General features: G+C 34.2%; 1 long non-coding RNA gene across 8 annotated transcripts in view; it reads left to right on the top strand.

Moving 5' to 3' along the window:
* Positions 1–23,355, top strand: part of LOC145720495 (uncharacterized) — a 313,100-nt gene that overhangs the window by 99,367 nt on the left and 190,378 nt on the right. For 3 of the 8 annotated variants that reach the window (XR_014143440.1, XR_014143443.1, XR_014143439.1), the window contains exons 4-5: positions 15,558–15,689; positions 21,905–21,933. The exons of 2 other annotated variants lie outside the window; for them this stretch is intronic. This is a non-coding gene — a long non-coding RNA (uncharacterized LOC145720495). Of the gene's footprint in view, positions 1–15,557; positions 15,690–21,904; positions 21,935–23,355 lie in introns of those variants that run through there. 3 more of the 8 variants (XR_014143445.1, XR_014143444.1, XR_014143441.1) reach the window with 2 other exon arrangements.

The raw sequence follows: 23,355 nt of genomic DNA, 5'->3' as shown, positions 1-23,355 counted from the left end.
GGTTGTGATCTCTCCTCTTTCATTCATGATTTTGTTGATTTGGGTCATTTCTGTTTTCTTTTTGATAAGTCTGGCCAGAGGTTTATCAATCTTGTTAATTCTTTCAAAGAACGAGCTCCTAGTTTCGTTGATCTGTTCTACTGTTCTTTTGGTTTCTATTTCATTGATTTCTGCTCTGATCTTTATTATTTCTCTTCTCCTGCTGGGTTTAGGTTTTATTTGCTGTTTTTTCTCTAGCTCCTTTAGGTGTAGGGTTATGTTGTGTATTTGAGACCTTTCTTGTTTCTTGAAAAAGGCTTGTATTGCTATATACTTTCCTCTTAGGACTGCCTTTGCTGCATCCCAAAGATTTTGAACAGCTGTGTTTTCATTTTCATTGGTTTCCATGAATTTTTTTAATTCTTTAATTTTCTGGTTGACCCATTCATTCTTTAGTAGGGTATTTTAGCTCTTTAGCCTCCATGTTTTTGAGTTCTTTCTGACTTTCCTCTTGTGATTGAGTTCTAGTTTCAAAGCACTGTGGTCTGAAAATATGCAGGGAATGATCCCAAACTTTGGGTATCAGCTGAGACCTGATTCGTGACCTAGGATGTGATCTCTTCTGGAGAATGTGCCATGGGCAGTAGAGAAGACTGTATTCTGTTGCTTGGGATAGAATGTTCTGAATATGTCTGTGAAGTCCATTTGGTCCAGTGTGTCATTTAAAGTCTTTATTTCCTTGTTGACCTTTTGCTTAGATGATCTGTCCATTTCAGTGAGGGGGATGTTAAAGTCCCCCACTATTACTGTATTGTTGTCAATGTGTTTTTTTGCTTTTGTTATTAATTGCCTTATATAATTGGCTGCTCCCATGTTAGGGGCATAGATATTTACAATTGTTAGATCTTCTTGTTGGATAGACCCTGTAAGTAGGATATGGTGTCCTTCCTCATCTCTTATTATAGTCTTTGGTTTAAAATCTAATTTGTCTGATATAAGGATTGCCACCCCAGCTTTCTTTTGGTGTCCATTAACATGGGAAATGGTTTTCCACCCCCTCAATTTCAATCTGGGGCTAAATGAGTCTCTTGCAGACAGCATATCGATGGGTCTTGTTTTTTTATCCAATCTGATAGCCTGTGTCTTTTGATTGGGGCCTTTAGCCCATTTACATTCAGGGTAACTATTGAAAGATATGAATTTAGTGCCATTGTATTGCCTGTAAGGTGATTGTTACTGTGTATTGTCTGTGTTCCTTTCTGGTCTATGTTGCTTTTAGGTTCTCTCTTTGCTTAGAGGACCCCTTTCTGTTGAAAGGACCAAGAGATTGACCAAATTTGTTTCTAAAGCTTATTGTTATTGGGTGATGAAAGATGGGTCCATCTACCACAGTAGATTCTGACAGGGTGAAAAGATGTTGTCTAAATAACTGTGTCTATATAGTGGTTTGTTTCTTTTTCTCTAAGCAAGGAAAACATAATCTAGATAGCAATTACATAATATATAAATCTCTTTCTCACAAATATAATTGATATTGATTTGTTTGGAGAAAACATTTTAATTCCATTTTGAGCAACACACAATCTCCTTCCAATATCATGTTATATCAGCATGTTCTTTTATATTCCAATTATTCTGCTTCTCAGAGTGTCCTATTAAAATCCTTTCTGATCATGAAAATATGCACTGGTAACATTCAAAAGTCTATTCAGAGACTCATCAATCATGGTATTGAATAATAATAGGTTTATCATATTCCCCTGTGAAGTGCCATTTTGAAGCATAAATTCATTAAAAATATTAGCTTAAATCTCATTTTACAGGAGAATGCCAAACCATTCGTTAATTAAGGACCACTTAAAAAAAAAAACTAAATAAGCACAAAGTGCCTCAGGCTGATGAAAGTACATAAACATGATGACATGAAAAGAAAGAGCTAAAAGCATTTATCTATGACAGGAATCTGAAGCTACCTGGAGAGTGCACTTCTATTACCTTAAGAAGCAAATCATCAGTAATGATGTTAGGCTGAATAAAAATACACTTCAGGTTGTCCCTTTAAAAAAGGCTGTTTTTCTTTAATTAAGATGTCTATGGTTTACAATATTGTGATATTGACTAATACATTTGCTTCTTCTCCAAACTGTATTTATCCAATTCTGCATTCATAGTCTTTTAATTACTCTAAATTAGAAGTAATATGTACAAAGCGAAATAGAGTCCCTACTTTTGAAAAAATATATATGATGTAAAATTTTCTTTATCTATGATGAGGATTTTTTTGGATTTGGTTTGGCTGCTCAGCATATATTCACCTTCCCTCTAGCATCAGATCTAACATTTTCTTAAAAGGATCATTAGTCCTACACGTCCAGTAATGTGTTTCAGATAAGACTTAGTGCATGCCCAACTTTAGGCATGACGTGGCTGTCACTCCTGGCTATGAACATGTTACTATACTTTGTTATTCCCATCAGAATAATATTAAAGAGGGACATGTTATGGGAATTAGAGTTTATAGGTTCATCACAAACCAATTACATTCCCAGCAGGTTTTCTTTTTTTTTTTCTATTTATTTAGTTAGTTATTTAGTTAGTTTGTTAGTTAGTTATTTTTAAATAAGCTCTATGCCCAATGTGGGGCTTGAACTCACCATCCTGAGATCAAGAGTCACCTGTTCTACTGACTGAGCCAGCCAGGCACCCCTCTTTTTTTTTTTAATAGAATTCAACAAGTGATTATGTTATGTGGAAAAGCAAATAAATGAGAGTAGATGAAACAAAGATAGGGATGCCTAGGTGGCTCAGTCAGTTAAACGTCTGCCTTCAGCTTAGGTCATGATCCCAAGGTCCTGGGATCAAGCCCCACACTGGGCTCCTTTCTCAGCTGGGAGGCTTCTTCTCAACCTGCCTGCCACTCCCCCTGCTTGTGCTCACTCTCTCTCTCTCTCTCTGAAATATGAATAAATAAAATAAAAAAAAAGAATCAAATCAAAGTAGAAGACTGATACTACCTGAATTCAAGACCTAAGATAAAGATAGGGTTATCAACATGGTATAGTATTAGTGAATGGATAGACATGGACTATACATTGTGAACCTATAAAGTATCACATATACTATCAATTTATTTGATATGAATATGCCAAGAAACTCAATGGAATAAATACATTTTAGTCAGCTAATAGTAATGGTACAATTGAATGTCATATATAATCAAATGAACCTCAAACTTATACACTGTGCTACCTTTAAAAAAGTACATCCTAGACCAAAATTCAAAACCTCAAATATAAACATTCTACAAGAAAAAATTGAAGAGATTCATTGTGACTTTGAGTTCGGCAACCATTTTTTTTTATATGACAAAAAGGTGTAACCCATTAAAATATTTATAAATTGGGACTTCATCAAAATAAAAACTTCAACCTTTCCAAGTCACTATAAAGAAATTGAAGAAAAATTCACAAAGAAAAAAAAAAACTATTTCAAAACGCTTATGAGATAAAGTATTTGTATTCAGAATACGTAAAAACTCTCAAAACTTGATAGTAATATTTTGAAATTTCATATGACCCTCATAGATACTTGATCAAAGAAGATAACATAAGTGGGGAATAAACAAATAAAAAATGTTCATCATCACTTTCACTAGAGAAATTAAAACCACAGTGAGATACTATGAAACACTTTATAGAATAACTGAAAAGAAAAAAAAAGGCAATTTGAAAATACCAATTCAGGAACAACATAAACTCTTACACATTGACACTGGGAATGCAAAATAATATAGCTACTTCAGAAAACAGTTTGGTAGTTTCTTAAAAATTTAAACATGCCCTAAATGTATACTCAGAAGTCTCAAATATCTGAGATAGTTGACCAAGATAAATGAAAACATACATTCACAAAAACATCAGTCCATGAATAGCAGCTTTATTCATAATCTTCAAGCCTGAAACAACCTGTATGTCCTACAACTTGTAAGTATATCGAGAAACTGTAGTTCATCCATACTCTGGGATACTATGGAATATTCAGCAGTATAAATAGATGTACTAATGACACACAATCAAATGGTTACAACCAAATGCATGATGCTATGTAAGAGAAGCAGGATCAAAAAGATTATGCTCTATGGTTCTATTTATATCATTTGGAACAGGCAAAACTATAGAGATAGAAAACAGATCACTAATTGCAAGGGAACATAGTGGGAGAAGGTTTGAATGCAAAGGGCATGAGGGAAATTTTTTTGCTTATGGAGATAATCTAATGATTGTGGTTGCAACATGACTTCTTTCTTTCTTTCTTTCTTTTTTTTTTGTTAAAATGCAGTGAACTACACACTAAAAATTTGACATTTACTCTGTAAATTTGAACACAATAAACCTGACTTTTAAAGAGGGCATGCTCTGGAGTACACAATGAATAGGAGATCATTGTCTCAGAAGATCTCAGAGTTTAGTGCAGAGATACACAGCTATAAACAGAGTATTGAACTGAAATGTGGTAAATGCCACAATAAAAATATAAGAGCTATTTAGAAGAGGGAGCAATTAAATTTGCTTGGAGAAACAAGGTGAAAATCTTTAAAGGAGGAAAAGGGACTTAGAAGTTTTTCCAAGAGGAAAAAAACAAAAAAGTAGCATCGGTAGAGGGAATAGAATTTATAAAAACAGTAAACCCTAAAAGATAGGTTTAAATGATATTGAAAAATTCAGAGCAAATTGTGAATGACCAGAAGTGGCAGTGGAGATGGTTGAAAAAGGTATTTGATAATAAAATTTCAAGAAGAATTCTTGATTCTAACTTTATCTTGTACCTGCTTACTGTGACTCACTCTCCTCCACAGATAATGTCCTTCCATAAGTTCACAGAAACTCTTTCTCAACGTGTTTTTATGTGCTGCTCCTGTATCTGAACTGCTGTGTCCTCTAAACTGTGCAAAGCTAGATCCTTCTCATTTCCCATTTCAACCAAAATATCACTTCCTCAGAGAAATTCCCTTTTATAAAGGTGAGATCACATGGCGCTGTTACTCTCCATTTTAGTCACTCATTATAACACTCCTTACTAATACTAATTACTCCTTTCATATGTAATGTCTCATTTGTTTACTTACACTTTTTGTTTTTTATCCCTCACTAGAATGTACATTAGGACATTAAGTATGATGGCTTTGTATATTGTTTTAGCCCTAGTACCTTGAAAATAAAGCAGTTGGAGTTCATTAACTGCAATAAGTATTTAAAAAGTAATGAAGAGGGGTGCCTGGGTGGCTCAGTCGGTTAAGCAACTGCCTTCAGCTCAGGTCATGATCCCGGGGTCCTGGGATCGAGCCCCGCATCAGGTTCCCTGCTCAGCGGGGAGCCTGCTTCTCCCTCTCCCACTCTCCCTGCTTGTGTTCCCTCTCTCACTGTGTCTCTCTCTGTCAAATAAATAAATCAAATCTTAAAAAAAAAAAAGTAATGAAGGAACACTACATCAAGAACTAATGATGTAATGTATGGTGATTAACATAACATAACAATAATAAAAAATTAAATAAAAAAAGTAATGAAGGAAGGAAACAAGGAAGGAGAGGGGAGAATGAAGTAGGGGAGGAAGAAAGGAGGGGAGGAAGGAAGGAGGAAGGGGAGAAAGGAGAGACAGAAATTCTGAAGTAGGGCAGCCCTGGGTTCGAATTCTGGGAATTACCTGTTAACTCGATTAAAACAATCATATCCCTCATCTATACAATGGGGATAATAATACACCTACTTAATTTTATTGCAAGTATTAAATGAACTAACATAGGAAAACAACCTTCCATGCTGTCCTTTCAATAACTAACACTGAAAACTATTTTATTAAAAGGAAAATTATATTAGGAGCAAAACTTATTTGGTAATGTAATTTGCCAGTTAAGTACAAGGCCCCCGGAGTCAGGCTGTCTGGTTTCAAATTCAACTTCTTTCATTTAACCTCTTTGTGATTGATGGCTAATGTCCCTGCCTTCATGGAATTTATACCTAGAAGGAGAGAAAAATTATAAATGTGTAAGTCACTAACTAATCAAATAATATATTTGCAGGGGGGAAATTCCTCCAGTAAATAAAATTAATTAACTGTGGGGACTTTCTTGTTCCAGAAAAACTGTGGACTAGGCCATTCTCAAACTCTCTTGTTAGAAATAATTAGAAATAAGGCTAAATTAAAAATAATGAAAGAATAAGAAATTTGGCTGCCTTCCCAAGAAGAAAAGGAAAATTCCCAAATATATATATAGGTGAACCCAAGGGTGATTTGCACAAATAAGCAGAGAACTAGACAGATAAACCAATATAGTGCTAGTCCTGGGGAGATTATTACATTAAGTGTTTGGGATCTAAGGTCCTCAAGGATGGTACAAAAAGTCTCCAGTCCATATCACTGGATGAGTTCGAAATGAAACTCATTTGTAAAGTCTTAAGTCCTATAACCCCATTGTAAGTGATCCTAATGATACCCTACTGCCTAGATCTGTATCTCTGACTTCGGTCTTTTTTTTTTTTTTCCTGAAGTTTTAGGAAGGGGCTCTTCTAAAACCCAGCAGGCCTAAGTGGTGGGGAATTAGAAATCACTGAGATCAGCCTCAATCAATAGAGACTGAATATAGATAGCTAGATGATAGATAGATAGATAGATAGATAGATAGATAGATAGATAGATAGATAATATATATATATATAATATCCATCTCTGGTGATTCTCATGTGGGATAACCCTGTTTCTTAGAGCTGGGGTAACATCATGTCTTTGCAGACTGAATATAGATAGATAGATAGATAGATAGATAGATAGATAGATAGATAGATAATATATATATATAATATCCATCTCCATTGATTCTCATGTGGGATAACCCTGTTTCTTAGAGCTGGGGTAACATCATGTCTTTGCAGAATCTCTCCACAGCTTGGTAATGCATTCTTCTATCGGAGGCTTTGTCTTTCCTATACCTCTCCTTGTATTTGCTGCAATGTTCACATTACTTTCACTTGAATACCAGTCTCAGTGTCTTCTGGGAAAACAGAAACTATGAAAGCCAGAAGAGACAAACTAATGACTTCTTTCCATTAGTCTGGGAAAATTAATAGGAAGTGACAAAACAAACAAGAGGATAATTCCCAAATAAATTTATATTAAAAGTCAATTTAAGAATCTATGAAATAGATATTCAATTTTCATTTTTGGAAATTAAAAAAAATAATTTCTCCACTACAGGGTATTTACCCAAAGAAAACAGAAACACTAATTTAAAAAGATATATGTACCCCTATGTTCATTGCATCATTATTTACAAGAGCCAAGATATGGAAACAATCTAAGTACCCATCAATAGATGAATGGATCACAAAGATGCAGTGCATACACACACACACATACACACACACAAATAGAATATTACTCAGCCATAAAAAGGGATGAGCACTTGCCATTTGAAGCAACAGGGATGGACCTAGAGGGTATTATGCTAAGTGAAATAAGTCCGTTGAGAAAGACAAATACCATATGATTTTATTCATATATGGAATCTAAAAAAGAAAACAAATGGATAAACATACAAACAAAAACCAGAATCAGACCCATAAATACAGAGAACAAAGTGATGGTTGTCAGAGAGAAGGGGGGGAGGGGCAAAGGGGTGAAAGACAGTAGGAGATATAGGCTTCCAGTTATGGAATGGGTAAGTCATGGGAATAAAAGGCAAAAGGCACAGCATATGGAATATAGTCAATTAAATTGTAATATCAGTGTATGGTGACACATGGTAGCTACACTTATGAAAAGCATGGCATAACATATAGAGAAGTTAAATCACTATGTTGTACACCTGAAAATAATGTAACATTGTGTCAACTATACTCAAATGAAAAATTATAATAAAATCTAATAAGGGTTTTAAAAAATAAATTGCTTCCAATGAAACCAGAAAAAATAATTTCACTTTTAGTCCCATCACTGAAAACTCAAAGTTTCATTCCAAAAATTTACCATCACCATCAGTTAAATTTTCTTATAAAATCACACACTATTGGGTAAAGATTCCTTTTGTGTGTGTGCAGAAGTGACCCAGCAATCCTAAAGCATGTGAATCCTTGAAACTGAAGAGTCATTCTCATGTATTTATTTTTATTTATTTATTTTTTCAAATTTTTACTTAAATTCTAGTTAGTGTAACATTGGTTTGAGGAGTAGAATTTAGTGATCCACCACTTACATGCAATAGCCAGTACTCAACACAAGTGCCCTCCTTAATACCCATTACCCACTTAGCCCATCCCCTGCCCACCTCTCTTCCATCAATCCTCAGTGTGTTCTCTATAGTTAAGAGTCTCTTACGGTTTGCTTCCCTCTCCTTTTTTTTTCTCTTCCCCTGTGTTCATCTGTTTGTTTCTTAAATTCCACATGTGAGTAAAATCATATACTGTTTGCCTTTCTCCGAATAACTTATTTCACTTAGCTTAACACCTCTAGCTCCATCCACATCATTACAAATGGCAAGATTTCATTCTTTTTGATGGCTGAGTAATATCATTCTCATGTATTTAAAACCCAGATTAAAGAACAATAAACTTTAGAAAAAAAATGCGATTTTAAATATGCAAGCAGTTTTCTGCCTTGTAATTGGGGAGTATTTAAATGCATTCTTGGGTTAACTGTCCCTGTCTCAGCTGGTATGATCTTGGAAACAACCATTTAGCTAGAAATTTTAATTCAGAGACCAAATGATAATGGAGTCATCTCAGAATTAAAGATTCCAAAGACCTTGCTCACTCTGGGTAATGGTGTGTCCTGAAGTCCACTGCCCAGAATAGTTGTATTTCTGATTTCACTGCCTCCAATGGAGAAGTCTTTTTTGAATTAATAACAATTTAGGTTGTGCTATGCCCATAAAGTATTTCTTATTCTTGCAGGGATATGTCCATCTTATTTAAGCAATTTCCCAGAAAACGAAACTAGAAGCTAGGAGGAAGAATGTAAAATGTTAAGTGTAGATTTTAATGTCCTCTGAGAAGAAAAAAAAAAATAGTTGTAGTTTTTGCATTCCCAACTGAATAAAGGCTTTAAGTTTTAACCAAACCCGAACCTTCAGTTCAAACACACTTGAAAAAGACTTATATCAGCATATGACTCATATAAGGATGTAATATAAAGAAATGATGAGCAGAAAAAAAATCTAAAAAAAGGATCACAGAATTAAAACATAACAAGATGCCTCACCAAGGAAGATATGCAGATGTCCGATTAGATATGAAATGATGCTCAACATCATATATTATTACTTACATCACATTAAAACATCTATGTGATACCACTACACACCTAATAAAATGCCTAAAATCCAAACAAACAATACCAAGTGTTACCGATGATGCAGAGCAACAGGAACTCTAGCTGATCACTAGTGGGAATGTCAGATGGTTACTTTAGAAGACAGTCTGGAGTTCTTTGTAAGAGTAAACATAGACTTAACATACAATCCAGCAATCACACCCTTAGTTCATAAGGTGAAGAATTCGGACATCTCCACTTGCAATGGACAGTGTCTAACTATAAGAAGGAGTCCTTCTCTTGGCATAAAGTACTTCTTTAGAATAACTGGTAAAGGTTTAACAAATTTTCTAGCCCTGGCCGCAATTTTTTGACCATCTTTCCAATTTCATCAGTTAGATAATCTTAATTGTAAGTCTCTTCTATAAACAGGAAGTAAATGTTTAAGCATAAAAAGAAAAATGTGATAAATAAAAGAATTTAAAACATAAGAGTATAAATAGAAATAAAAAATTCGAAAGATAATAAAGAAACCATTTTAAATCCCGAGCATTTGCACTTTTGTAATTGGATTTCATGTAAAAATGTTGACAGTAACTGTAATCATTGTGTTGTTTTATGTTTCTATTTAAGGTGCATAAAACATTAAATGTCTAATTAAATGAATGAAAATTTCTATCAAATATTCAGAAGTATGTTTAATTAGGTAAATCAACATTTTTCAAATTTGAGGAAATCTAATTTGTCAAATTCATTAATTTTTTATCACTTGTTTGAATAGTATGTGATTAATGAGATTGAGGTACAAATAGTGATATTTTGTTTCCCATGAGAAAACCCTTTTAATATGAAAGAGTATATCAAGAATTAGACATTTACCTCACATTGAAAAAAGGATTATTAGCAAACAAACAAACACAGCACTTTAGCAATATGAGTACCTGTACATTTCTTCACACAGATACACATACACACAAACACAATTATGTCACCCTTCCCTTTCTTTTCCACTTATTTTTTTTCTAAATAAAGTTCATTCATTTTTTTGTCCTTTCTTCCTTCCTTCCTTCCCTCCTTCCTTCCTTCCTTCCTTCTTCTTCTTCTTCATTATCATCATCATCATCATTTTATTATTATTTTGGTCTCTACTTGTCTTATCAAAATTTATTTTCACTTGCTTTTCCCTCTTTAAAATGTCCCTGTGGAGTTTTTTGCAGTACCAGGCAGAAATATTTATTTGCTGAATTTATATACTAGTCACCTAGGACAAGTATTCTTTGTAGTGGAGGTAGAATATTTCAATTTGCATTGTTCTTCTCTACCTGCCATAAATATCTAATTGTGTGCACTCTGTTCAGTGTATTGCTTGAAAATGCTTCAAATATCTCTGTAATAATGTTGCTGAAGGAAAACAATGTGAATTGTCTGGAAACAATGTGAATTTTAACTGTGTTCTGAGGAGATACACTATGTTAAAATACATATGCTAGAAGTCCATGTAATACACATCACACTAGATCCAGCATTCTAGCTAAAGTTCTAACATAACCAAATAAGTACCTTAGTTCAGTGACAACTAGTTTCCATTCTTCAAATAGCCTTAACAAATGCTGAAGACCACTATAGAAAATATTTAACCTTCTTCAAAATAGAAGCCACTCTTTCAACTCAAATATTGAATTTGGCACCTAAATGCCCAATTATTTCACTTCAGCAGGCACTTAGGCATGAAAATGGGTATTAGCTTTAGCTAAATGTCAACAGGGGAACTCAAATGTGCAATTTATGTATACCTTTTTGATGCCAGGTTTTGAAAATTTCAGCCTGAATATATTGGCACGTTGTGAAGTTTTCCGTATATACAAAATGCAGTGATTTGATCAGGTCGAAAATATCTTTGAGTATTGTGAAATTTTATTGAGACAACTCCTAAAGGACCGGCACAGGGGAAACACATAAACATTAAAATTAAACACTCATTCCAATAGTGAGAAATCTATTTGAAGAACAGATTTATGACTTGACACATACTAAATTGATTGTAAATTACTGCACATTGTGCCATTTTATTTTCCCATAATTTTACATTGTATAATTCAGGTCTCTTTATAGTCCCAGATTCCAAGGTAATAAAACATCAGAGCTATTTTCTCATCCTTTCATTTACTCATTAAAAAAAAAAATGTATAGCACAATTCTTACAAGCTGGACCATATTCATGTTAGAATTCCTAAGGGGAGATTAAGTGCCCTTTTTCATAATAATGTTGATGATGATGGTGATGATGATATTAATAATACCTTTTTGGCTGCCAGAAGTCATACAGCATTCTGGTTGAATAATGGTGTGTGCTTTTTCAGCCAAATGTGAAGTTCCTTTGAGTATTGTAAATGGCACTTCAAATGAGAAATCCAATACACTTGCTGCTGTTTAAATAACTTAAACATTTTTCCCCATCAATCTAGCAAAGTTGTTACTAGATCTATGTAGGAGTTAAAACAGGTTTGAAAAAATTACAGCTTTTCTGACTCCTTGGATAAATTATACTTTTAATCCTTGTCTCTCACCTACACCATAAAGAAAAATAGATTCACTTATTTTCTACATCACAACTTCTCCATCCTGCTTTCTCCAATAATATAACCGCATATCAGTAAGTATTTTTGTTGTTAAGATTATATAGGAATTTCTAATGAACACATCTATTTTACTGGCTAATGTCTTCTGGAAAGTTTGAAACACATAAGGAATATGTAATTCACATTGCCTCATTTAAGAATACCAATCATGCTGACCAGATTTGGTACAGGTGGTTTTAATTTTCTATGAGACTATCTGGAGGGAGAAGAAAGTTTACTAATACTGACCCAGATCTTAATTTAGATACTTACATATGAGAAAAAAAATTGATTGAAATAGTGAAATCTATTCATTCCTTGGCAAGCTGTAAATAGGCACTTATAAAAATCAATTATCTAATTTTGATCGAGAACATTGGTTAACTTAGCAAACATTTATTTCGTGCCTACCTGGTATGAGGGACTGCTATGCCATGGGGATAAGGTGAAAAATCATTTATTCAACTTGGCAAAAATGAAACATCATTCAGGAAAATAAATATTAGTTGTACTTGTGAAGATTTTTTTTATGTAACTGAATGTACAAAAATGTCTTAGACAAATATAGTAAAAAAGATCAGAGATTTTGAGTATAACAATATATTTTTTAAAGATTAAATGAATTTAGAAATGTGGTATTTTTAAAAGATTTTATTTATTTATTTATTTATGAGAGCAAGCATGAGCAAGGGGGAGGGGCAAAGGGAGAGGGAGAAGCAGACTTCCTGCTAAGCAGGGAGCCCGACGCTCACCAATCCTAGGACCCCGATATCATGACCTAAGCCAAAGGCAGATGCTCAACCAACTGAGCCACCCAGGTGCTCCAGAAATATGGCATTTTTTAATGATTGTAAAATTTTGATATTTTCACTGAATTTCACCAAACACCACTGCATTGATTCTAATTCAAAGTTATCAGGCTAGTGAATGTACACTTTATCTGAAACTTTATATATATATTGCCAGATTTTAAAAAGAATTTAAACCAATGAATATGGTGAAAATCTAGCAATTTCTTTTTAGTGCTATTGCTATCAATGTTAGATGTCATTTTTCTTCAATTTTATGTATTATTTTAAAAATCACTATTGATATTCTTGAGCATGTACAAGAAGCTATAAATTGGGAAAAATTAAATATCAAATGTCTTAAAAAGTAAACACAATCATTGAGAGACAAATCTAAACTACTGGGACCTGGGAGTGCAACCACAATTCACACAATTTACCTTAAGGGAATTGGGTTTGTGTCACAGGGATTATGTCTACTCCAAAATTATATGGACAATTAGTAAGTTGAATAAGGTGTTTTAAATATATTTTTGAACCTATCTAAGCCTATACAATTTTGGTAGGCTGTATAACTAAGTATTTCTCAAATTTTTTGAATCTCTTTTTCATAAAAAGTATTACAAAATTGGAGACACTTATAATTTTTCAGAAATACTATGTTAGAATGATTGAAATAAATTGTATTATTTGAGAAATAAAATACACATCTGATACAAAAATGTCAGCTACTCACTTAATTTTCTTTAAGAATCACAGTGAGCTAGATTAGTAAGGAATTAGGAGGTTATCTACCTCAAAGTTATTTTAAACATAAATTACCTAACACTGAAACAGGTTAATGACACCTATAAGTTTCAAATCAAGAAGTACATGGTTATTATTTGTAATGTTATTTTCATTATCGTACTGATTTTTTAAAAATTAAGTCATCTTTTAAGAAATTTAAAGCAAATGGCAAAGTGAATCAATTCACAGCACGGTGACATATTTATAGCAAACTGTCTTAAATTCTTATTTATTGTCTTGCTGAATTTGTTACTGAACAACGTAAACTGGAAGCACCCTAATTTTCTTAAAAGAAAATACAAGTTATGGGAGCCAGCAAAATATTACTGATCTGAATTGGGCTTTATTAAAGCTTAAAGACAGATGTAAATTGTGGGAATTCACAGAGCCTGGATAGACAAAATCTGACTAGTATATGCCTCCCTGGATGAGACTAATTGAAAAGCAAAGGAGGAGTGCTTGGAACGCTGGGCCTCCTTTGAAGTTTCTTGGTGAAAGCAGCCAGATTCTTACTGCCACTCAAGGTTCTCATCTAAGGAGTCAATGTTTAAGTTTTGAAGGAAAACCGGCACCTGCGGTGGTCACGTACTTCACGAACTCCTTGCCGCCTCACCCTTATCACACGCTGGCCCATATATTATTGTCCTGACCATTAAGGTTACACTTTCTTCCTTGCTTTGAGCTTGTGCCGGGTGTATTGATAAGACCCCAATAAAAGTGAAGACAAAGCTTGGCTCAAGGCTCTATTTCTTAATAGAAATAATCCATTTGGTTGGAAATTAAGTATTTGTAAAAAAATGTTTGCCATCATCTTACCTAATTTACCTATGTTATTTTTTTAATAAAAGATTTTATTTATTTATTTTACAGAGAGAGAGAGAGAGCACAAGCAGGGGGAGGGGCAGAGGCAGAGAGACAAGCAGACTCCCTGCTGAGCAGGGAGCCGATGGGCGATTCAATCCCAGGACCCTGAGATCATGACCTGAGCTGAAGGCAGACGCTTAACCAAGCAAGCCACCCAGGCACCCTCTACCTACATTACTTTATAATAGCAAAGAAAAAGCATTTGACATTAACAAATAATAATCTTATTTTTGAGCACTATATATTATAAATCAAGTTCTTTCTACACTAAAGCAGTGGCTTTGTTCTCTGGCAAGGCTCTCAAATAAACTAAGATTGAAGGGAGAGCCCTTTGTAAATTGTTCCATGAACAACACCTTGGTTTGCCTCAATTGCTTTTCTCCCCTGACTATTGCACATTTCTCTGTTGTGAACACAGATTTACATGCAGTGAAATTAAGTGCAGATAAATGCTACTAATGTGATGAATGGTCCCAAATAGTTCAGAAGAGAAAATAGACTAGCCAGAACTAGGGAGAATGGCAAAAGAAGTAAGAACTAATTACTTATACACATTTTACATAATTAAATAATAGGACATGAAATAGCTGCACATTATGTATAACTCATAGAAAGAAGTTTTCTCATTTTTATGGTTAATTTTATCTTTCCTACTATTGAAGATTCTTCCTCACATTTATCTTTCCGCTAGCATATTTGGTCTGTTACTATGTGTTATTTCTTCTGATTTTTTTTAAAGTTCTTAAAGTATCAATTTATTTTATTCTACTCATTTTTATAATACTTGTATTTCTTGCTTTATTCCCTAAGACATTAGGGACAAATGAATAACAATAACTTCCTCCTTTTTTATTTTTAATGGTTCTTAGGCATAAGACAACATAGTCAACCTATATATCTCTTTGTTTCTCCAATTGTAAAACTTTTTTAGAGGGTTCTGCTCAAAACTTTTAGTTATTCTCTCACATAATTTAAGTATTTCTCAAATTTCAAAGCACTTTTAAAATTTTCATTAATATTTTGGTTTAAATTGCATTAACGTTGTTAAAAATGGGTTTCTCGCTAATATTCAGTATTCCTAAAAAGGAACATGGTATATTTATTCATTTATTCATATTTTACCTCTCCATAAAGGACAAACTTTTCATATTGACTACTTATGGATAATTCATTTTATGTATATGTTAATTTTTTGTTTGTTTGTTTGTTTATTTGACAGAGAGAGACACATAGAGAGAGAGGGAACACAAGCAGGGAGAGTGGGAGAGGGAGAAGCAGGCTTCCTGCAGAGCAGGGAGCCCGGGATCATGACCTGAGCTGAAGGCAGACACTTAACGACTGAGCCACCCAGGTGCCACTATATGTTAATTTTAACAAGACTTTTTTTTATTCCATTTTATTTTTTAGTTGGTCACAGCTCTTAGAGTATTTGAGCTCTCTATTTTTATCTTTACTAAATAAATACTGTTAACAATTTTGGGGTATTTACTGTCTTCTCTGCTCTTGAGAGTGGGACTGTAATTACTATGTGAAGATGAAGAAACAAAAGTTCAGAGGTGAAATATTTTACGCATAGTCTGATGTCTAGTAAGATGCAGAACTAAAATTCACACTGTCACCCTAGTATGTTTCATTACAAAATCCTTTAGGAGGGAAAGGATATTAATTCCAAGCATTCATTGAGATTTTCTAATTCTTCATATATATAATTTGTGTGTATGTGGGGGGGGTATAATAGTATCATATTATGTTATCATAATAAATAATATGAACAATTAATAGGCACATGTGGTGATAAGCACTGGGTGTTATATGCAACTAATGAACCATTGAACACTACATCAAAAACTAATGATATACTATATGTTGGCTAATTGAACATAATAAAAAATAAATAAAAAGAAAAAAGAAAAAATTCTAATACAAGATTATGAATATACAACAGAAATTTAATAATAAAATATCATTTTTCACTTATAAGACAGCCACAAAATAATAATGAATATTAATTAATTAAGAGACCATGAAAAGTGATAAAATTTCAAATGATATTGGTGGTAGTATAATTCCCCAGAATATTTTAATGAGTAATTTCATAGCAATATTTATATATTAAATTTGCCTAGTTACCTATCATTCTCACTTACAGAAAACTGTTTTACAGGAAAAGCATAGGCAACTAGATATATCAATATATCAATATCTTTATAGATTTTGGATACTAACCCTTTATCAGATATGTCATTTGCAAATACCTTCTCCCATTCCATAGGTTGCCTTTAGTTTTCTTGATTGTTTCATTCACTGTGCAATGATACAGATACCATTATAGATTCATATATAAGTACAGTTGATTATATAGATAAAAATATAGATGCAGACATGAAATTATTTATTGCCAAATAACTTTTTAAAAACTGGAAAAATTCTGAAATGTCATCATTATGAAATGGATAGATAATGTTATACTTTTGCAATGGAAAATTATAAAACTATAAAATGAATAAAGAAGAAACAAAGTTTCACCTATATTCCTTCAGGAGAAATGCACATGTAAAAGAAAGATATATTCCAGATTCTCTAAACAACAAAGAAAGAAATATATTTTTGTCAGCAGGATAACACAGGGGCATGAAATTAAAAGGACAGAGTCCAGTTTTCCCAACACCATTTGTTGAAGAGATTGTCTTTTTTCCACTGGAATTTCTTTCCTGCTTTGTCGAAGATTAGTTGACCATATAGTTATGGGTCCATTTCTGGGTTTTCTATTCTGTTCCATTGATCTATGTGTCTGTTTTTGTGCTAGTGCTATACTGTCTTCATGACTACAACTTTGTAATATAACTTAAAGTGTAGAATCATGATTCCTCCAGCTTTGTTTTTTTCTTTTTCAAGATTGCTTTGGCTATTCAGGGTATTTTGTAGTTCCACACAAATTTTAGAATTGTTTGTTCTAGCTCTGTGAAAAATGCTGGTGGTATTTTTGATAGGGATTGCATTGAATGTGTACATTGCTTTAGGTAGTATAGACATTTTAACAATATTTGTTTTTCCAATCCATAAGAATGGAATGTTTTTCCATTTCTTCGTGTTGTCTTCAATTTCTTTCATCAATGTTTTATAGTTTTCAAAGTACAGATCTTTTACCTCTTTCATTATGTTTATTCCTAAGTATCTTACAGTTTTTTGTGCAATTGTAAATGGGATAGAATCCTTGATTTTTCTTTCTGCTGCTTCATTATAGAAGTGCAACAGATTTTTGTATATTGATTTTAAGAGCTGTGACTTTGCTGAATTCATGTATCAGTTCTGGCAATTTTTTTTGTGAAGTGTTTCAGGTTTTCTACATACAGTATCATGTCATCCGTGAACAGTGAAAGATTGACTTCTTCCTTGCCCATTTGGATGCCTTTTATTTCTTTTTATTGTCTAATTGCTAAGGCTAAGACTTCCAGTACTATGTTAAATAACAAGGGTGAGAGTGGATATCCCTGTCTTGTTCCTGGCTGTAGAGGAAAAGCTCTCAGTTTTTTCCCACTGAGGATGATATTAGCTGTGGGTCTTTCATATATGAACTTTATGATGTTGAGGTGTTACTCTATCCCTCTATCTCTCTATCCCTACTTTGTTGAGGGATTTTATCAAGAATGGGTGCTGTATTTTATGAAATGCTTTTCCTGCATCTACTGAGGGGATCATATGGTTCTTATCCTTTCTTTTATTAATGTGGTGTATCATGTTGATTGATTTGTGAATATTGGACCACCTCGGCAGTCCAGGAATAAATCCCACTTGATGGTGGTGAATAATTCTTTTAATGTACTGTTGGACGCAATTTGCTAATACCTTGTTGAGAATTTTTGCATCCATGTTCATCAGGGATATTGGCCTCTAATTCTCCTTTTTAGTGAGATCTTTGTCTGGTTTGGGAATCAAGGTACTGTCAGCCTCATAGAATGAGTTTGGAAGTTTTTCTTCCATTTCTATTTTTTTGGAACAGTTTGAGAAGAATAGGTATCAAATCTTCTTTAAGTGCTTGATAGAACTCCCCTGGGAAGCCATCTGGACCTGGACTTTTGTTTGTTGGGAGATTTTTGATTACTGATTCAATTTCTTTGCTGGTTATGGGTCTGTTCAAATTTTCATTTCTTCCTGTTTCGGTCTTGGTAGTTTGTATGTATCCAGGAATTTGTCCATTTCTTCCAGATTGCCCAATTCATTGGCATATAATTTTTCATAATATTCTATTATATTGTTTGTATTTTTGTGGTGTTGGTCGTGATCTCTCCTCTTTCATTTGTGATTTTATTTATTTGGGCCCTTTCTCTTTTCTTTTTGAAAAGTCTGACTAGGGGTTTATCAATTTTATTAGTTCTTTCAAAGAACCAGCTCCCAATTTTGTTGATATGCTCTAATTTTTGTTGTTTTTATATCATTTATTTCTGCTCTAATCTTTATTATTTCCCTTTTGCTATCTTTAGGCTTTATTTACTCTTCCTTTTCTAGCTCCTTTAGGTTTAAGTTTAGGTTGTGTATTTGAGAATTTTCTTGCTTCTTGAGGTAGGCCTGTATTGCTATATACTTCTCTCTTAGGACCGCTGTTGCTGCATACCAAGGGTTTTGGAGTGTAATGTTTTCATTTTCATTTGTTTCCACGTATTTTTTTTTTCAATTTCTTCTTTAATTGCCTGGTTCACATTCATTCATTAGTAACGTGTTGTTTAACCTCCATGCATTTGTGGTCTTTCCAAATTCTTTCTTGTGGTTGACTTCAAGTTTCATATGTTGTGGTCAGGAAATATGCATGGTAGGATCTTAATTTTTTGTTTTCTCTGTTCCATCTAGTCTTTGTTGCTTTTGGTCTTTGTTTCCCACTCAAAGAGTCCTCTGTAATATTTCTTGCAGGGCTGGTTTGGTGGTCACGAACTCTTTAGTTTTTGTTTGTCTTGGAAACTCTTTCTCTCTCTTCATCTGAATAACAGCCTTGCTGAATAAAGTATTCTTAGCTGCGTATTTTTCCCATTCACCACATTGAATATATCATGCCACTCTCTTCTGGCCTACCAGGCTTCTATAGAGAAATCTGCTGCTAACCTGATTTGTCTTCCCTGTTAGGTTAAGGATTTATTTTCCCTTGCTGCTTTCAGGATTCTTTCCTTATCTCTGTATTTTGGAAATTCTACCAAGATATGTCTTGGTGTTGGCCTGCTTTTGTTGACTTTGATGGGATTTCTCCATGCCTCATTAATTTGGATGTCTGTTTCCTTTCCCATATTAGGGAAGTCTTCAGCTATCATTTTCTCAAATGAACCTTCTGCTCCTTTTTCCTTCTCTTCTTCTTCTGGGACTCCTATGATACAAATGTTATGCTTTATGGAGTTGCTGGGTTCCCTAAGTCTATGCTCATGATCCAATATTTTTCTTTCCCTCTTCTTTTCAGCTTCATTATTTTCCATAATTTTATCTTCTATCACTAATTCATTCATTTTCCATCCAAGGATGGAAAAACATCCTTGTGGTCATTACATCCAGTCAGTTTTACATCTCAGTTATAGCTTTTTTTTTTTTTTTTGGTCTGACTAGATTTTAGATTTTTTATCTCTGCAGTAAGGGTCTCTCTAGTTTCCTCTATGCTTTTCTCAAGCCCAACGAGTATCATTATGATTGTATTTTTAAATTCTAGTTCAGGCATATTACTTATATCTATTTTGATTAGTTCCTCGGCCATAACCTCTCCCTGTTCTTTCCTTTGGGATGAATTCCTCCATATTGGCATTTTGTCTAGGTCTCTGTCTTTTGTGTGTTAGGAAAGCCTGTGCCTAGTCCTATTTCCACTGGAGCTGAAGCTTCACAGCACTCTTGATCAGTAGACCTGGTGTGTGTATGGAGGGGGGGCGGGGAAGTGTGCTGTGCTGGTCTTTTGGGGGAGGGGCCTACTCCTGCTCTAGCTCTCAATCACACTTGCCAGATTTAAAAAGGTACCTACAGACTACAGGGAGGTGGGGCTTGGTGTTACAGACTCAAGCCTCCACTGGATGTGCTGTGTCACTCACTGAAGTCCATCGGTGCTGATGGGAGGGGTGCAAAATGCAGTCAGTCAGCTCTCTTCCCTGGAGATGGTGGTTTGCACCTGCTGGTGTTCAGGTAGTCCTCACAGAAGAGTGAACAATCTCCCATCTTATGTTCCAAGATTCTGTTAGATCCTTGCCTTCACCCGGTCTTCACCTGAGCTGTCTGCCCACCCAGCAGTATAGTGCTCTTGTGTTTTACCTCAGGTGCCAGATAGAGTTCCAAAACTTCAAATTTTATGGACCCTGTGTGGCATGGACCTGCGCTGATCCTCTGGGGGAGGGTCTCATCACATGCTGTGGCTGGTACCAGTTTGTCCCAGAAAAGCAGTCACAGAACATGCATGCAAAAAACCAGCATCCAGGTCAGCTGCCCTCAGCAGGTGTCTCTGCCTCTACACAAATGAATGGGGCAGGTCAATGTTGCTGCTAACATTTTTGTCCCCTGAGAGGCAGTGCTGCTTTTCCCAAATGCACTCCATGAAAGGGACCTCTTTCTCCCAGCATGACCCAGGGGATCCTCAGAACACACTCTCCACTCCTGGGCCTCTTGCCCTCCTTCACCTCAGGAGCACTTCTACACCCATCAGGCTCCACTTGGTGATGGTGCGGACTTCTAAAAATTCAGACTTTCCGTTCTGCTGCTTAAAAAACTTGTGATAATCAGGCATTCTCATTTTCCTAGTCAATAGTTTTGGAGAGGTGTTTTTCTTATGCAATCCCCTGCATGCTGCTTTATCTCTCACTCTCTCTTCTCTCTCAGTGATCAGGGCTCCTTCCCCTCCACAGCACCTGTGATCTTTTCTCCCCCAAATCACATATCTGCACCTCCTACCTTCTAGGATGTGGCCTCTTTTCTCCCTCTAGGTGTGGAGTTTGTTCTCTCAGTCCTCATTGATTTTCTGGGTGTTCAGAATGATTTGATAATTATCTAGTTGTGTTAAAGGGATGAGCAAAGCATAAGATCTTCCTACTACTCCACCATGTTAACTCCTCAATAAGATTTTTAAGGAAGCATTCTAGAAATATTGATTGAGAAATTAAAATGGAAGAGTAAGTCCATTTGAAAACATAGAAGATGCTCCACTTAAGAAATGTTTTTCAGTAAAATCTAGAACTATCCTAGAACTTGAAACTCTATACCAAGTTGAAGTTACTGAGGAGTTCATTGATTATATGCATATGGTATGCTATTAAAGGTAATATTGTAAATTTAATTGATTAAGGGGAGGATTACAAATCTCTATGAACTTTTAATTAGCTTTGGCTTTGCCAACACAGAAAGTAAAATCCAGATTTTAAAAATATAATGGTATTTTTTTTACCATTTATTTTCCAAGCTGTAAATCATTTTCCTTTCTTATTTCTAAGATTATAGTCCTCTAAAATTTTTAACATTAACTCACTTATTGAATATGCATGATGTAATTCTCACAGTGACTCTATGGAATATAAATGTTCTTTCAGATATATTTTATTCTTCATCTACTTTGTTCAGGATCCTGGATGGAGACTAGGATTATATAGGTGAGTAAAACCATGGTCAAAATTACTCATGGTCTAATGATGGAAACATGATCCAGTTTAAAACAATGTACCATGTTTTATAATAAAGGCATAAAGAATTATATAAAAAAACAGAGCCAAGACCATATAGAAATCAGAGCATGAAATGGAGCCTGGCTACCTCAGTTTAAATCCTGGCTCCACCACTAACCCATTGTGTGATTCTGGATGAGTCATTTAACCTTTTTCTATCTCAAAATCTTTGTCTGTAAAAATCATTAGGATTAAGTAACTTGGCACATAAAATAACTATATGTCACAGCTAAAAACAACAACTAAAAGAGTAAAAAATCAGATAATATATCACTTGCCAAAAGGATGTGAAAGAGGAGACTGAGCCTTGTGTTATTAACATAAATACTGTTCTTATTTTATCACATTATTTTCTTATACTGGTGACATTTCAATTTTTCAGTGATTTATATTTTAAATAGTTAAAAGAGTGGCTTAAAAATGTTTAATTTTATTTCACTATTCATTTAGTGCCATTAATGAGAACTCTCCTGATCTCTGAACAGTATAAACAAAAAGAAGCAAACAAACAAAAAACAAATGTTTACCCCTCATTTCTTGTACTTTCAGCCATATTCCAAACTGAATCATTATCCATACCTAGGCCAATCTACAACTTTAACAATCACTGTTAAAGTCACCATTCTGCTTTAGTTCTGATTAAATATTATTAATTCTTGAGACCCTGAATTATAAACAGAAAAAAAATAGAGAGAACATTATTTTTATGGCAAAAATCTTGAAATGTTATTCAAAAATTTCTTCTTAATAGGTCTTAATTTGTGTTATATGTTCACCAGAACTGAGTTTCCCTGCTGCATAGGATCATTTATCAAGTTACCTTGTTTATGTTGTACTTCAGTTATCTCAAAGTGCATGTGTCCCAAACAATTTTTTAAATTTCTTGCAAAAATGTCTTCCTCCCTTTGTTACCTACATTTCAGGAAATAGCATCAGCATTCATTTGGCTAATTAGGTTGTCTTTGGAATCAAACTTGACTCTTTTGTTCTCATCCCCACAACTATTCTATAAATACATCTTTTAGTTTCTTTAAGATAAAACCCACATCCAGCTGTTTGGCATGACCTCATCATCATCCTACTTCAGCCATTGTTCTCTTTCACTGAGAATTCAGAAAAATCCATCTGTTTCCCATGGTTCTAATTTTGCCCCTCAAAGTCAATAGTCCATACTGCATCTCGAATGATGCTTTTCAAATGCCAGTCAGATTGTGTTGTTTACATGTTTAGTCACCTCCAATACATTTGGACCTGTTACATTTGGAATAAATCCAAACACTTTAACCTTGGTCTAATGAGCCCTATATCAGTTGACCCCTGGATATCTATCTGACTTAAAACTCTATGTGT

The sequence above is a fragment of the Leptonychotes weddellii genome, chromosome 3 (assembly GCF_054177405.1).
Source record: "Leptonychotes weddellii isolate Sample4059 chromosome 3, ASM5417740v2, whole genome shotgun sequence".
Taxonomy (NCBI): Eukaryota; Metazoa; Chordata; class Mammalia; order Carnivora; family Phocidae; genus Leptonychotes; species Leptonychotes weddellii.
This window is presented reverse-complemented; position numbering and strand designations above follow the sequence as displayed.